This window comes from Lasioglossum baleicum, chromosome 1 (assembly GCF_051020765.1).
Source record: "Lasioglossum baleicum chromosome 1, iyLasBale1, whole genome shotgun sequence".
In the NCBI taxonomy this organism is placed as follows: Eukaryota; Metazoa; Arthropoda; class Insecta; order Hymenoptera; family Halictidae; genus Lasioglossum; species Lasioglossum baleicum.
Window position 1 is genome coordinate 8,465,151 of NC_134929.1, and position 14,269 is coordinate 8,479,419.

Sequence of the window (14,269 nt, forward strand, 5' to 3'; positions counted from 1 at the left end):
CTCGGATGGAGAGGATTTCTTTCCTGCGAGTTACGTAACCCAACTAGTTGAATCTACTTTTGCCGATTGATTAAAAATAACGAAAAATTATGAAGAATTTGTTAAATTTCGCCTCGAAATTCGGGTTCCTCTGGCACAGGCCGGTACATGTGGCAACGCCGCATGCAGACAGACCGTCACCCCGATCAGCTGGTTCGATCAAGCTATTGCGCACGCGCAGCAGAGACAGCGTTGCCAAATTGACCATGTTCCGGCCGTGTACAAGCACATTCTTCAGGTTTTACCTATGACATTAACGAGGTTCAGGATGGAGTGTTCAACACTAACTCATTAGTGCCCAGACACCGGAGTTAAGTAGTTTTTAATTGCCCGGAAATTAAAACTGCCCGGCTATCCAGATGTCATTTAACCCTAGTACACTCCTCAGAAATACTTGCACGAAAGATCCAAGGATGATACTGCACCCCGCTTTACACTTTGAACCAACAAATTAGATCTCGTTTATAATGTTACATTTCACGGGCATACATTGCGCAACAGAATTAAATCAACGATTTTGTAGTACGTAAAGGTACATCCACACTGAGGTACGTGTGAGGGTCAACGTGCAGGATCACACAGAGACACCGATGACGCAATACCGACGGTTTAGAATAAACAATGGAGCCGCGAACACCGCGGAATTATTTATCTCCGTTCCGGCGTGGAATAGACCAACCGTTGCGAGGAAATAAGGGGCGCACCCGTTACATGAAACGACCAAACGTGTTCGCTATGGTTGTAACGGTACTCTATTAACTTCATTTTCGAATTCCACTCTGGCGGGTTTCGCGTGTGCTCCCGGCAGTCTCGATTCGCTGAATTATTTGCATTCTTCGAGCGAGTTACCTACTGTAACGATTGAACAATTCGATTTGCGACGTGATGTAATGTTATGATTACATGGCGACTCGTCGATCCGGTCGAACACAAGCAATATAGAGGGGGGTCCCGTTAAGTGCTGGCGAACTGAGGCTAGAGACTTCAGATTAAGGAATCGGCGGGTAATAACATCGGCGTTTATTATTTGTTTGTTGCAAGTTATCGAAACGATAAGAGTAGTGCAAATAATTCAAGTGGGAATAGACTTTTATCGAATCTGAAAAATCGATGTTTTCGAATGACGACTGGCGACCAATATCTTCCAGCGATCGATTAAATCGGCCGTGATTAATGAGGGCCAGTCGCGAATAGTAATGGGCCAATAAAATTAAAAATTATAATCGACCGATTCGCGATACAGTGCATATTGACTGTCTGGTTAGAGCTCTTAGGAAAGATAAGAGTGATTCACGACCGTTTAACACGCGCCTGTTGAGCAAGTATTTGACGTGTGCCAACTAAAACGAGAAATGAGTGAACGTGGGAACTGTTATTTAGACGTTGCCTCTATAATGTGACCAGTGTCGCCAGATGAGGGGAGGGAGCGCGAATTTAGGGGAAAAAGTTTCCCTCTCTCATATACGACAGGGACGAAACGCGTCACGTGAGACACAAGTCTTAATCTGACGACACTGATTTTTCCAGGATTGCAAGGGTGCGGGATTCGCGTTCTCATTTCTCCGTAATACGGAAATGGGGGTTCTCAGCAGTCAAAAACGCTAGATAAAAGATAGATCTAGGGGGCCATCGCCCTCAAAAGTCCTATTTTTCCGTTTACGGATCGTAATTTGCATTATTCGGAAGCATACAACTGCGCATGCAGCTATTTCCATAGCTACATACTGCCGAATAATGCAAATTACGCCTCGTAAACGTAAAAATAGGACTTTTGGGGGCGATAGCGTCCTAGATCGATCTTGAAAACCCCCATTTTTGTATTATCAAGAAATGAGAACTCTTGCAATCCTGGAAACGAGTCTAGCGCCTTAACTATAATATAATGTAACCTCGTTCTGTATTGTTTGTATCGTACACTGCCTGGTTCAGCCGCGGGCCTAACATTGGAAATTAAATTGTATAATCTTCGGGTGTGAGAGCAAGTATGTCAATCCCATTCACTCGAACGTCGGAGCCCCCCGGATTAGTTAAACAACGGCGAGCTACATTTGAAACAATTTACACGAATAACTCGGCATTCAATGCAACTTCCCTCGAGTTCTAATTAAAAAACGTTACTCGCGCAAAGGAAACGCGTAGGTGTAACGATCAGCCTCGGGGGGATTCGAGGATACCGTACAGATGGTAGATACGTAGATACAGGGACTTCAACACTCCTCGTCTATACAGTGTGTGTAGAAAATCGAGGCTCATTGCGAATCAGTTACAATCGCATAAAATATTAACCCTTTGCACTTGGATTTCTCTTTTCAATTATTCTATGCTTTCAATTATGCAATTCTATAATTTTTGGAAGTACGTGGCCACGGCCGGTATAGAACGAACAAGGATCTACATTGATTTCTGTAAGAGACGATTTAAATATGTTTTCACATTTTTTCTAGCGATGTGAAATGTTTAGAACCGCCAGATGATGAGAATTGATTTGAATTGACGGGGAGAAGTTACCCTCTCTCTTTGCCAGTACCAGATCAGTCACGTGACACGGAAGCATGGCGGAATCGCGGGGAATAGCGTCGTGGAAGGGGAAGATGACACTGAACAGGTTTTTCTGAAATTGTTTCGGATGCACCCAGTATAGAACGAAAAAGGATCTACATTCGACTTCTGTAAAATACAATTTCTAAAAAAAAATACTCCAGGGGATTTTAGAAAAATATGTTTTCACATTTTTTTAGCTATGTGAAATGTTAGAATCGCCAGATGATGCGAATTGATTTGAATTGACGGGGAGAAGTTACACCCTCTCTTTGCCAGTACCAGATCAGTCACGTGACACGGAAGCATGGCGGAATCGCGGGGAATAGCGTCGTGGAAGGGGAAGATGACACTGAACAGGTTTTTCTGAAATTGTTTCGGATGCACCCAGTATAGAACATAAAAGGATCTACATCTACGTCAAGGCGGACGCGTAACGGCCCCGAGGCGAAGGATTTAAACGAAGCGACAAAAAATTACGCGGGTCCGAAGTTACGCATGCGTAATTGGATAAGGATCGAGAGGTTGTCGCCCTTCGGGGTCCTCTTCCTGATTCGTTCGTCGTGGAAAGGAGGAAAACTTTATCGCTGTCGTATTTCTTTCAGCCGAGGCGGCTGGAACGGTACGCTGACTCGTAACTTCGCCGAAATCCGTCCGTTTACCGGTGCATTTTATTATTCCGATTGTCGGAATAATTGAAGGCCACGCTTGGCCCGTTGCCTCTCTTCTCCGCGATCTCCGATGCGAACAGTTAACGACCGAAAAACATTAATATCGCAGTTATATTAATTGCTCGGTCTCGCAGACTTGTAGCGGAGATGCGAAATACCGGAACAAAAATGCCGAAATTATATTTATCATGGAATTTTGCTAATCTTTATGCCAACAAAAATGACCGACTCGGTGTACCGTTTGTGTATAGCAATTTAAAGCACTTCACTGTTTACTATAGCGTGGTAATAATATCTGCTAATTAATAATGTCTGGCGAGGAACAAGCTTTATCTATGATTTTTAAAAATTATGACCTCATCAGGAATAATCGCCGATCGTTCAGAGTCCAGTCTGAATCATAGTATCATACCAATTTCATAATTACGTGGTATATCAGTTTCTCTAATCTCATATTAGTAATGAATAAAATTTTAATAGAACAGGCCTCCAAGTTGACAAGTAAAATATTTCAAAGAAACGAATTTGTTAAGCAAATTTCCATTGATCCGATAACGTTAATCCGTGGAAACTATCGCACATACATTTTTCTCAAGGTCAGATCCTTACAAAATGAATGCCCCGTCTAAAATGTTTTCAGAACTTACTGGATAATCCGTTGAAAATATATTCTTTCGTTTAATTTCTCATATCTATGTACATTTACAAAGCTGGTTCAGCGTATAAAGAGCATGGTTTTACAGTTGCTTCGTGTGCAATAATTCATTGTTTTGACACTCAATCAGGGATCCATGGATCGCGAATAGCGGTCAAACGGTACTCAATCTAGACCACTGATAGGAGACACCGAGGACGATCATAGACGATTTGAATGTTTTTTTTAAATTAACGCTGCTCCTGCGTCATCCCTGTTATATAATAGACGCGCGCTTTCGATCATATGATTCAGTGATCTAATTCAAAACGTATCGTGTTATATGTATGTGTTCTGATTCCTCTGTTGCGTATCCGGGTTTGATATGTTGCGTACGATTGATATGGACTTGTATTTGCATAACAATGTTCCGTAAGAGTATGCACGTATGATCATAATACCGCTTCAAATAAAATATGAATTATTTAAAGTAGCCAATTTAAAATGGTCCCTTGAATAAGAAAATTTTTTCCTTCCGGATTCTGGAATCTACAGAGTCGTTTACAAACAGTTTTTAACACATTACCGACCGGTGATTATTGCATAATTTTTAAAAATCTTTGGTACATGGCTAAACACTTTTTAATGGAACCTACGGAACCTTCAATAACAACAGCAATTTTCATTGTAAACTAACAAGTCGCCCTCAATAACGTCATCTAATAGTTTCATTTAAGATTGCAATGTAACAGAAGATTTCTATGCTTTCTTTTGGTACAGCACAATTATTGAAAATCCTTGTAATAGGCTTCCGATAGGTAAAGTGTGAAAATATAGTGTAAAATTGTTTAAAATAGTTATTTCCACACAACAAAAAGTAAAGCAAATTGATGAAATAAGGTAAGTTCAAAGAGCAAATGATGTAACGTAACCGAATAAACGCGAATAAAATCACCATTTGGACAAGCCACAAAGGTTAATTCCAGTCTTCAATATTAGTGTGAAAGAAACACACACACACAGTTTTCATTGATACATTTATTCGTAGCCATTGAATGGAGTCCAGGTAAGCGGAACATGCTGATGAATGTAAACATAGTAATATAAACTACTCTAAGCATTTTCTGCTTGCTACAGGTGTTCACAAAAGTATTCGACCAACCTAAATATATCGAATTTCACGAAGAATTATAAGCTTGCGAATTGAGAACTAAATCAACATTCATTTTTAATAAACTCGGTCTTTTTATATATAAACTAAATGTAAAAAGTATCGTCGGGATCCGAAAATTTGTGACCCGAAGTCGAAATCGTGTCGTTAAAATATTGAAGTTGACTAAAAGTTGTCTCACACTTTTTATCGAATTGATTCTGATCGTATTGACCTGTAGTATTTATTCGTGTGTCATAATACAAACGACACATACAAAAAGCTATCATTTAGCTAATCTGGCAATATCCCCAAAAACATTCAGAACCTGAAATATATTAGTTGAAAACTTATGTTAAATTGGCCATAAACGCACTAATGTCCTCTAAATTAGTTGCTATTATACTATATTTGAAGCATTAAATACAAACTCAAATAATAATATAAATATAAATATAAAATTTGACTCGCTTGAAAACTTATCTTATCGCTCTTTCCCTTCAAATAAAATAATCCGACTAAAATTAAGGTCCTCGTAACTCCAAAAGTCCGAAAAAAAAGATTAAAACCGTCACCTTTAAAAATGGCGGATCTCGAGGTACTCCAACTTATTATTGAAGCGCGAATTCTAAAAGAATCGAATGTCTTTGTGCATAGAAATCAGGCCTGCAGTTCAGAAGCGAAAAATAGTGACAATGCGAGGAAAGATTTGAACAATTGTTGTCGGTGAGCGGCATTCTCACGTCATTTGTCATGTGTCCTTGGCGGGCAACTTCAAAGAAAGGGAGACGAACTATTTCATTCCGCTCGCCACGTCACAGGCTTTTGACTGCGGCACTGAACGCTTCGAGTGACACAATGTCAGAAAACGGAGGCAAAGTTCACTTAAAATCATGTCCGAACGATAAGGGAATCGTACGGAGGAGAAAAAATTGTTTGTCGATTGTTCGCGTTCTATGTTTGTTGCTAAATACCAGATTACCCGAATATCTTATACGATTCTCACCAACACTGTGACCTACGACCCCGACGCCGAAAATAATCTAGATGACAGAAACGTTCGGTCTTCGTCGCCGAACAACTGCTGGGGAAATCAAGCGTGCCATAACCGGCATTTACAATGTACGATTTTACATCATACATCGCAACCTTTAACACGTTTCTGTGGGTACTTTCACTTCACATAACCTGCTTTGTGCCGCGGGTACGTCTGGTAAACCGGCTAACGGTCTCGTGTTATTACCGACTGTTAAAAAAAAAAAAAAAGAAATACCTAATCGCCGGTTCATTGTTGCAACAACGCTATCTCGTGTACGTCACGAATAGATTAAAGATATACCACACTCTACTGGAAACTTTTGATCTCGTGTGCCGCGTCGGCTCATCTCGAACACTGTTTTCATGGCGAAAAAAAAAAAGAAAACAGTCCCGGCTGTTGGCCCGAAGTAAAAAACATCGAACCGGTTATCGAACAATAAATAAATTGGAATAACTTCGCTGTTGAGCCGTTAGGCCAAAGCAGGGAAAAGTAACGAAACGTGGAAGGGGTGGGGGGAGCGGTAATTGGCGACAATATGTCGTTTCCCTGCACATGCCGCCCCGATGCCCAATGAGACAAAACGAGTCGGCTGTACGCGCACTTGAACCGTGACAGCTGTCAAAAGTAGCGAAGCGTCAGCACGCAAACGCAGGCGCGACGGACGCGCCATTCAAAGAAGCAGGATGGAAAGGACGAAGTAGGAGAAGGAAGAATAGAAAGGGAAGGCTCGAAGGGAGGTGTGCGATCGCGTAAACACGCAAGGCTTACGCCGTTACGAGAGAAAGAGAGAGGTAGAAAGCGACTTCTCCGGGGATAAAGAAAGACGGTGAAAGAAGGTTAGAACCGCACGGTGAATTCCGAGTGCGACGGCGCGGCGGTGGATACCTGTCAGCGCGCATTCCACGGTCCCACAGCGTGCTTTCGGCCTGTCGTTTACTACCACTAGGATTTTTGCTGTCTTAATGGCATCATCCGCGCGCACCACAAACACTCAACGACGATCACACACCACCGCCGAACACCACGGGTTACGGTATTTAAACGGCACACCACACTGGCTGTATATTCAATGCTCTAGAGAGAGAGCGAGACGGAGAGAAAGAAGAAAAAGAACACCGTATCACTTGCTGCCACGGTAGCCGGTGAATCGCGTGCTGCTCGCGGCGCGAACATGGCGCACGATTCCTACCCGTTTCACCATCGAAAAAGCACAAGAGCTGGAGACAACAGGAACGGGACCGTCCGCCGATGAAATAGGAACCCGCGAGAACGGACGCGAACAATGGAACGTGACTTAAGGACACCGGGAGAGCGCGAGATATCCAGCTTTACACCGCGGGGTAAATACTAGAACAAAACTCGCCGCTTTCGCCCGCGGTGCGCGGCCGTCCTGGCCAATCCCCACCCGCGCAACGCCGCCACGTGGTACACCGCTCGACCAATCGCCGGCTGGTTCCACGGGCCCCCTCCCGGACGCGACGCGTTCGTAAAGCCGGCTCGCTACCGATCAGTTTCTTCTCTCTTCGCCTCTCGTACCGATTTAACATTCGGACGTCACAAAGAGACGCGAGGGTCCGTTGTCCTTTTGCCGATATTCTTCAAATTGTCCTCTGTCCTTTCTCTTTCTCCGTGTCCGTCGTGCCCGGAGTCGAAAACGCGAGCGCGCATGACTCGCACAGCAGGATTGCGGTAGGATTAAATGGAAGATCGACTAAAATATCTCTCTGCGCCAAGGAGTATGCACACATGCCGAAAGAAACTCGTCGGTTTCGCTTGCAGCGTCGCGGGTAACTTACCAATCACCTACCCACACCGTTCGTAGGTACGTAACACACACACAACGCGTCCGCGCGTATATACATACACGTTCGACAGATTTTCTCGTGATCGGTCAATTCTCTCACGCGTGACCCCCTCTCGTGTTTATCTTGCGTCGATGCAAAGGGACGCGCAATAGCATTTACACTTCCGCTGCCGTTGTCTCGTCGCTTTCCTTTGACGAAGTGCCGTCCCGTGTCAGATCGTCTCGCCCGTTATCTCGAGGTATACTCTTTCGTTGTCTCTCTTCGCTGTGTGCATCGTCGTCGTCGTCGATCCGCTTGCACAGGATTCGCGCACCAGACGCGACAGTCGTGTGAGTGACTTGAATGATAACCACGCGTGTTGTCTCGATGCACCGCCAATACAATCGGCTTAATTGATACGTCCGTTGATTTGTTCTAAGAGCAGAGTCTGAACGAGGTGATTACGCGTCTTACAACCTTTCAGTTCTTGACCTCTCACAATTAGCCGCGGCTTACGTCATCCGTCAGTACCGAAATCGGCGTCTCAATGACCGTTAAATAAACCTTAACTTTTTTAGGAATTTTCGTTCCAAAAGTTTGAATAATATAATGTACAGTGAGTCCTAATAATAACTCTTTTAATATTGGATACACGACTTGAACTTTATCGAGAAATTAGAACAATTAGTAAATAAATACATAAAAATATATCACAAACTACACGAAGTAAACAATGTGGCCAATTGCATTCAGGTCTTCAGCATCCAATAACTGACCGGTGTGCACTGTGTTTATAATTAATAGTGTAAACACGTGGTGGAGCAAGAGACCCGCTATAATGACGTGCTATTCAAAAAGATGACATCGAAGCAAACCACTATGGCGGCGCACAGTGGGCAATTTGGTCGAAACTCGATTCAAAATCAAAGAACTTTCGATAGAAATGACGTAGAGCGATGAAATTTTTTTTCGATTAAAGGTGAAACTTTGCAGAATATAGGAAAAATAGGGAGATTATGGTAAGAATGTTTTTTAACGTTGAGAAAATTCGTTAAACTTGCACAATTTCGAGAAAATTGTGGTTTTTCCAATACCACGCGCGGAAAATTTTTTTTTTGAACATGCTGTATATCATTTCCCGTAGATTTTTTCATGCTGATTTCAAATCTGGTCTCAAAATTTGTCTGCGACCTCAGGATTTTGCAAGAAATCGATTTTTGTGAACAAAACTAATGTAATCATTTTTTCGTTGAAATGATTTGATAACCCACTAGTTTGAAGGTATATTGTATTCTCATATATGTATAAAACACAATAAAATTAAACACAAGGAAGTATTTGAAAGTTTATTTGTCGTATACCACTTGACGAACGATCACTTGACGTATCGCAGCGCGTGGTATTAGAAAAACCACAATTTTCTCGAAATTGTGCAAGTTTCACGAATTTTCTCAACGTTAAAAAACGTTCTTACCATAATCTCTCTATTTTTCCCATATTCTGCAAAGTTTCACCTTTAATCTAAAAAAAACTTCATCGCTCTACGTCATTTCTATCGAAAGTTCTTTGATTTTGAATCGAGGTTCGACCAAATTGCCCACTGTGCGGCGTACCGTAAATAAGTATATTCTGAGTGTTTCATGCAGGTCCTGCTTATTTCATTCGTACAAACGATAAGAATGATTAACAATTACGATTAATTCAGGACTAGTAATATTACGAAATTCGTTCTTAAGCAAGCCAAGGTCACTGGCGATGGTGACCATAAAATACCACACATTCGAGATCAATAACTAAAATCGTCTCCATTAGGGAATAGATTTTTCTCGATTAGGCGAAACCGGCGAAAATGAAGTTGTCTGTAGAGACGTGATCGCGCATGATGATTTATGGTGTAATTGAATCGTCCCACTTGGCTGTCGATAGCTAAATAAAATGCACACTTCTGTACATGAAAAGCGATATGTACCTTGGAAAGGTTGCGCAATTCAATCGCCGAGATTAACGTCTCGATTGAACAGCTGTGTAAAGCCCTGATCTCCCGGTCACGTTTTACGCAATACTTAGAACGTCAACGCGCCGATTTCCGACGAATTTCTAACGGAGCGCAGAGATATCCCTTCTCTCTCCCCCGGGGAGCGATAGATCGATCGATACCGCGATCCAGTCACCGAAAACAAACGACAGACGGCTCTGAATTCGACTTCGTTTAGGATCGCAGAATCCGTCGTCCGCGGTTCTCTCCGTAAGTACGTCGGCCAGTGTGTAACGGGCCACTGGCTCGTGGAATTAGTTTCTTTTTTTGAGGCAGGTCACTGACACCGAACGGCGATGGATTGACGACGGCGGGGTCAAGTTCTACGTGCGCTGTCGACAACGCTACGCGTTTAAAGGTATCGGCGAGCATTCCTTGCGGGATATCGCGTTACTTACGGCACCACGATCAATCGGCCGAACTCGGTCTCCGGCTATGTAACGATGAGAGTTGTAAATATCCTTGCGATACGACGGCTCTGCCACTATCTATGGGAAAGTCGTGCACAAAAGGGCTCGATCCTTCCTGGAACCCAGCGCGCTCTGCTTCGTCAACGTAAACAGAGATTTCCTACTTATTGTACACTGTTTCCTCTCTTCTGAGTCTAATAAACGTTTTTATTTACCCTTCCGTGTTGGTTAAACCAGACGCGGGCATTATCTGGCGAAACAAATATTTCAGATATCATTTAATACTTTAGATTTTATTTTGCTTGAAGAAAATAGTATTTCAAATAAAATGTACAATTTCGAAAATAAAAACTTCAGTTTAACAATCTGAACCGCCAAATAAAATATTTCTATTTTAACAATCTGAAACGCGAAATAAGATATTTTACTTTTTGCGTCGTAATACTCTAAAAAATAATGCATAAACATACAGTGTATCTTATCGATAGGGAACTATTTAAAATTTAAACTCGGAAACGTATTTAATTAGCATAATTATTTTCAGCAATAATATTTAACATTGACATTGAAAATAAAGAAAAATTACTGCGTCAAATAAAATATTTCATTTCTGAAATATTTATTTTTGAAATATTTTAAATAGAATTATTTACTATTTAGTATTTAAAATAGTATATAAAAAAAGTATTGCCACTCAAACGTCATTTTTATTGACCCTCAGATAGTGGGACTTAAAAGTTGATCATATTTACTTAATTGTTGAACAATTAACGAATTATTTGTTAAGGCCACATCTAGAAGATACGCACATTTCACCAGATTTTCTTATTTTAACGAGCACTGAATTTTGATCGGTTCGATTTCTTGTTGATTTCTATTCAGCCAAGACTAGTATTTCCGGTCGACTGTAATTTACCGATTTACGAGCAGCGAGATCGTGTTACAAATCTCTCGGACACTCTCACTCATTAAATTACTATCGTGTTGTATCGTGCTCGTTTGTTGGTCACCAGTGCTCTTAGATCGTTAAAAGTGACCGTTAGCGATATCGAAACCAAATATAAATCGCGTTTCTTGTGTAACACTAATTGACCTATTTTCCGGAAATACTATTCATTTGTATTGCAATCTCACGCTATTCGACTGGATTTTTATTAACGTCGATCCCAGAAAAAAATTTATATTCCAGAGGAATGTGTGTTTTTTAATACCATCGTTGATTTGGAAACGATGTAAAATCAGCAATCCTGAGACATAATTAATTCCATATTTAATATGAGAAACATATATAAGTGACAAAGAACAATGCTGGGTAAACCTATTTATTAAGGAAACGTACGTTAGTTAATTATCCGCGAATGCAAAATTATATGTAACTGTTTCTCACAGCTTCTTTTCGAGTCAGAGCGGAAAATGTATAAATGAATCGCTAACAGAAGAGTGGCAGTAACGGTGCTCGCGCTATCAAGATGGAGGTTGGTAATTATTTATCGAAGCACCTTGAAGAACGCCCATTTACTTTTTTCTCCCCCCAATGTTACGCGATACCTGTGATATCTGTGGCAGATGATTCTGCATCTTGAGAAATTGAGAGGGCCTCCTGCGGTTCGGGATTCTGCGATGAGATTAAAACGAATCAGAGAAAAGATTTATGTAACCATTTCTATTTCACTTTTTTGGACCTTTTATATTTTGAATAAAGTTCATGACATTACCATAAGACACCACTTAAAAGTGACTCGCATCGAGGGGAAAAAGCTACCCTCTCTCTGCCAGTTTCGGATTAGTCACGTGACATTATGACAAACGCATCACGTGACCGTGGCGGTATAGGCTCGTAGAAGGGGAAGGGTAGAGTGATTTTTGGCACATAAGGTTCTTTCGTTTATCAATTTTTCTCTATTTAGTCCAGTCAACGAAAAGTTGTAGAGGGAAATGGAAGGAACACAATTTTTAACTTTGAGTGTAGGGGGGCACGTAGAATGTCCCCTTTTTCGGTTTTCCGCTTATATCTCGGAAACTATGCGTCCTAGCGATAAGACCATTCTATATAAAATTAAAGCTGACAAAATGTGCCACAAGATTGATCCGATTCAGTTTTTCGCTATCTCGCATAGTTTCCGAGATATCCGCGCTCAAAGTTCATTAAGAGTTAGCTATTCAAATAAGGCAAAAATTTCTTTTTCACGATTAGTTTGAGCGCGGATATCTCGGAAACTATGCGAGACAGCGAAAAACTGAATGAAGTCAATCTTATGGCACATTTTCTCAGCTTTAATTTTGTATAGAATGGTCTTATCTCTAGGACACATAGTTTCCGAGATATAAGCGGAAAACCGAGTAGGGACTTTTAGTATAATATGTGTACCTCCTAACTAGTCCAAACAAAGTCCCAAATTTAACAATTGTGTTCCTTCCATTTCCCTCTACACCCTCCTTATGAGCACTCATTGACTGGACTAATTTTTTCACGGGGAAAATGTTGATTACAGACGATTAAACTTTAACGGGTGATTATAAAAGAGGATCTAAGATGAAATAAATTAATTCAATGCATGACAAATTTATTGGATCATCGCACAATATTTGTTTCTAGCTTTGTATACCACGATGTTCATTTCGTTAATGGTATTTCACAGTGGCGCATCAAATCGGTTGCGGGAGAAGAGTACTCGATTTGCGGAACTCCTTTCGGTGAATAGAATACACTTTTCAGATCACGTACGCCTAATTCGATGTTCAACGAGTCTTTCTCGCAACGGAACGAGTCACGCCTAATCATTATTCACGACAAGGTAGGTACGTATGTGTTGAGAGTAACGCAATGACGCATACCACTCTGCCCACAATATTGTTAGCCGTTTTTACGACTGTATAATTGACGCTTGTGTGAAATTGCTACGTAATACCACTTGTACTCGACACCCTGCAGTTGCACAGGATAAAGGACAATAATTATTGCGGCCTTGTGAGTCGCCGCTTCGAGCTCACTGTACATTCTCCCGTTTCCTAGTTCGAGGCAAAATATTTTTTAATCTTTCCGTTTCTCCTCCGCAGGCCTCACGACTTGTACAGAGTGTTCCAAAAATGTTCTACCTCATTGAACGAGGTGATTCCCAAGGTGAAGAAACTTTTTCCTTTGCGAAAATGTCGTCCGTGGCTTCGTTCAGGAGTTATTTTCGAAAAACACCGGACCAATCTCAACGAAACCGCAGAGAACATTCTTGCAAAGGACAAAGTTACTTCAAATGACTTTGGGAATCACCCTTTTTAAGGGAGTAGAACATTCTTGAGACACCTTGTACAGTGAAAATTTCAAATACGCAATATCTTGCGAGGCATTGTAATACTATATTTCTCGGCAACGTGTGCGACCGCAGGAATTATCTTAAGTAAGTCAATTAAGCTCAATTAAGTGTATTTTGCGTTCGTTTTTGCCTCGACTTTTTCTCGTTCGACGATAGTTTCCTCGATATTAGTGAAACGAAATGTTTCTGTAATTGTGCTGATAACAATAATGTTTCATTCCGGAATGTTTACGCTGTTTTTGCGCCGTAATATTGGGTTAGAACGAAAGTTCGTAGCGTTTGTAAATTTAAATTGAGATTCAGATATTTATTCATAGATTCATCCAATAACATATTCTCCATTCTGTTTATTTTCTATTCTGTTTATAACCTGTCGGGTTATTGAATAAACACATGAATAAATGCCTTAATTTTATCTTCGATTCTTAATTTGAATACGCTACGAACTTTCTTTCCAACTCAATAGATAACGGGAATACGCAACGCGGTTTCATAACATACCTGCTAATATCAGTGATCCCGAATGGCAGATGTTCATTTCATAATACGATAGTTATCTGCCTCTGTTATGAATGGCCTTTTGATAACAGCGTGTTGCAACATACACGGATGCGTCGTTGACGATGCTCTCGCTGTCATCGCGTTATCCAATTTTTCATTG

The 14,269-nt window shown here is 41.1% G+C and overlaps 1 protein-coding gene across 10 annotated transcripts in view; it reads right to left on the reverse strand.

Moving 5' to 3' along the window:
• LOC143211510 (uncharacterized) overlaps nucleotides 1-7,889 on the reverse strand; it is a 133,010-nt gene extending 125,121 nt beyond the window's left edge. For 7 of the 10 annotated variants that reach the window (XM_076429299.1, XM_076429320.1, XM_076429308.1 and 4 more), the window contains exon 1: nucleotides 6,957-7,393. The gene's annotated coding sequence lies outside the window, so the exon portion shown is untranslated. Of the gene's footprint in view, nucleotides 1-6,920; nucleotides 7,395-7,867 lie in introns of those variants that run through there. The other 3 variants (XM_076429290.1, XM_076429315.1, XM_076429281.1) reach the window with 3 other exon arrangements.
• Nucleotides 7,890-14,269: the final 6,380 nt, after the last annotated feature.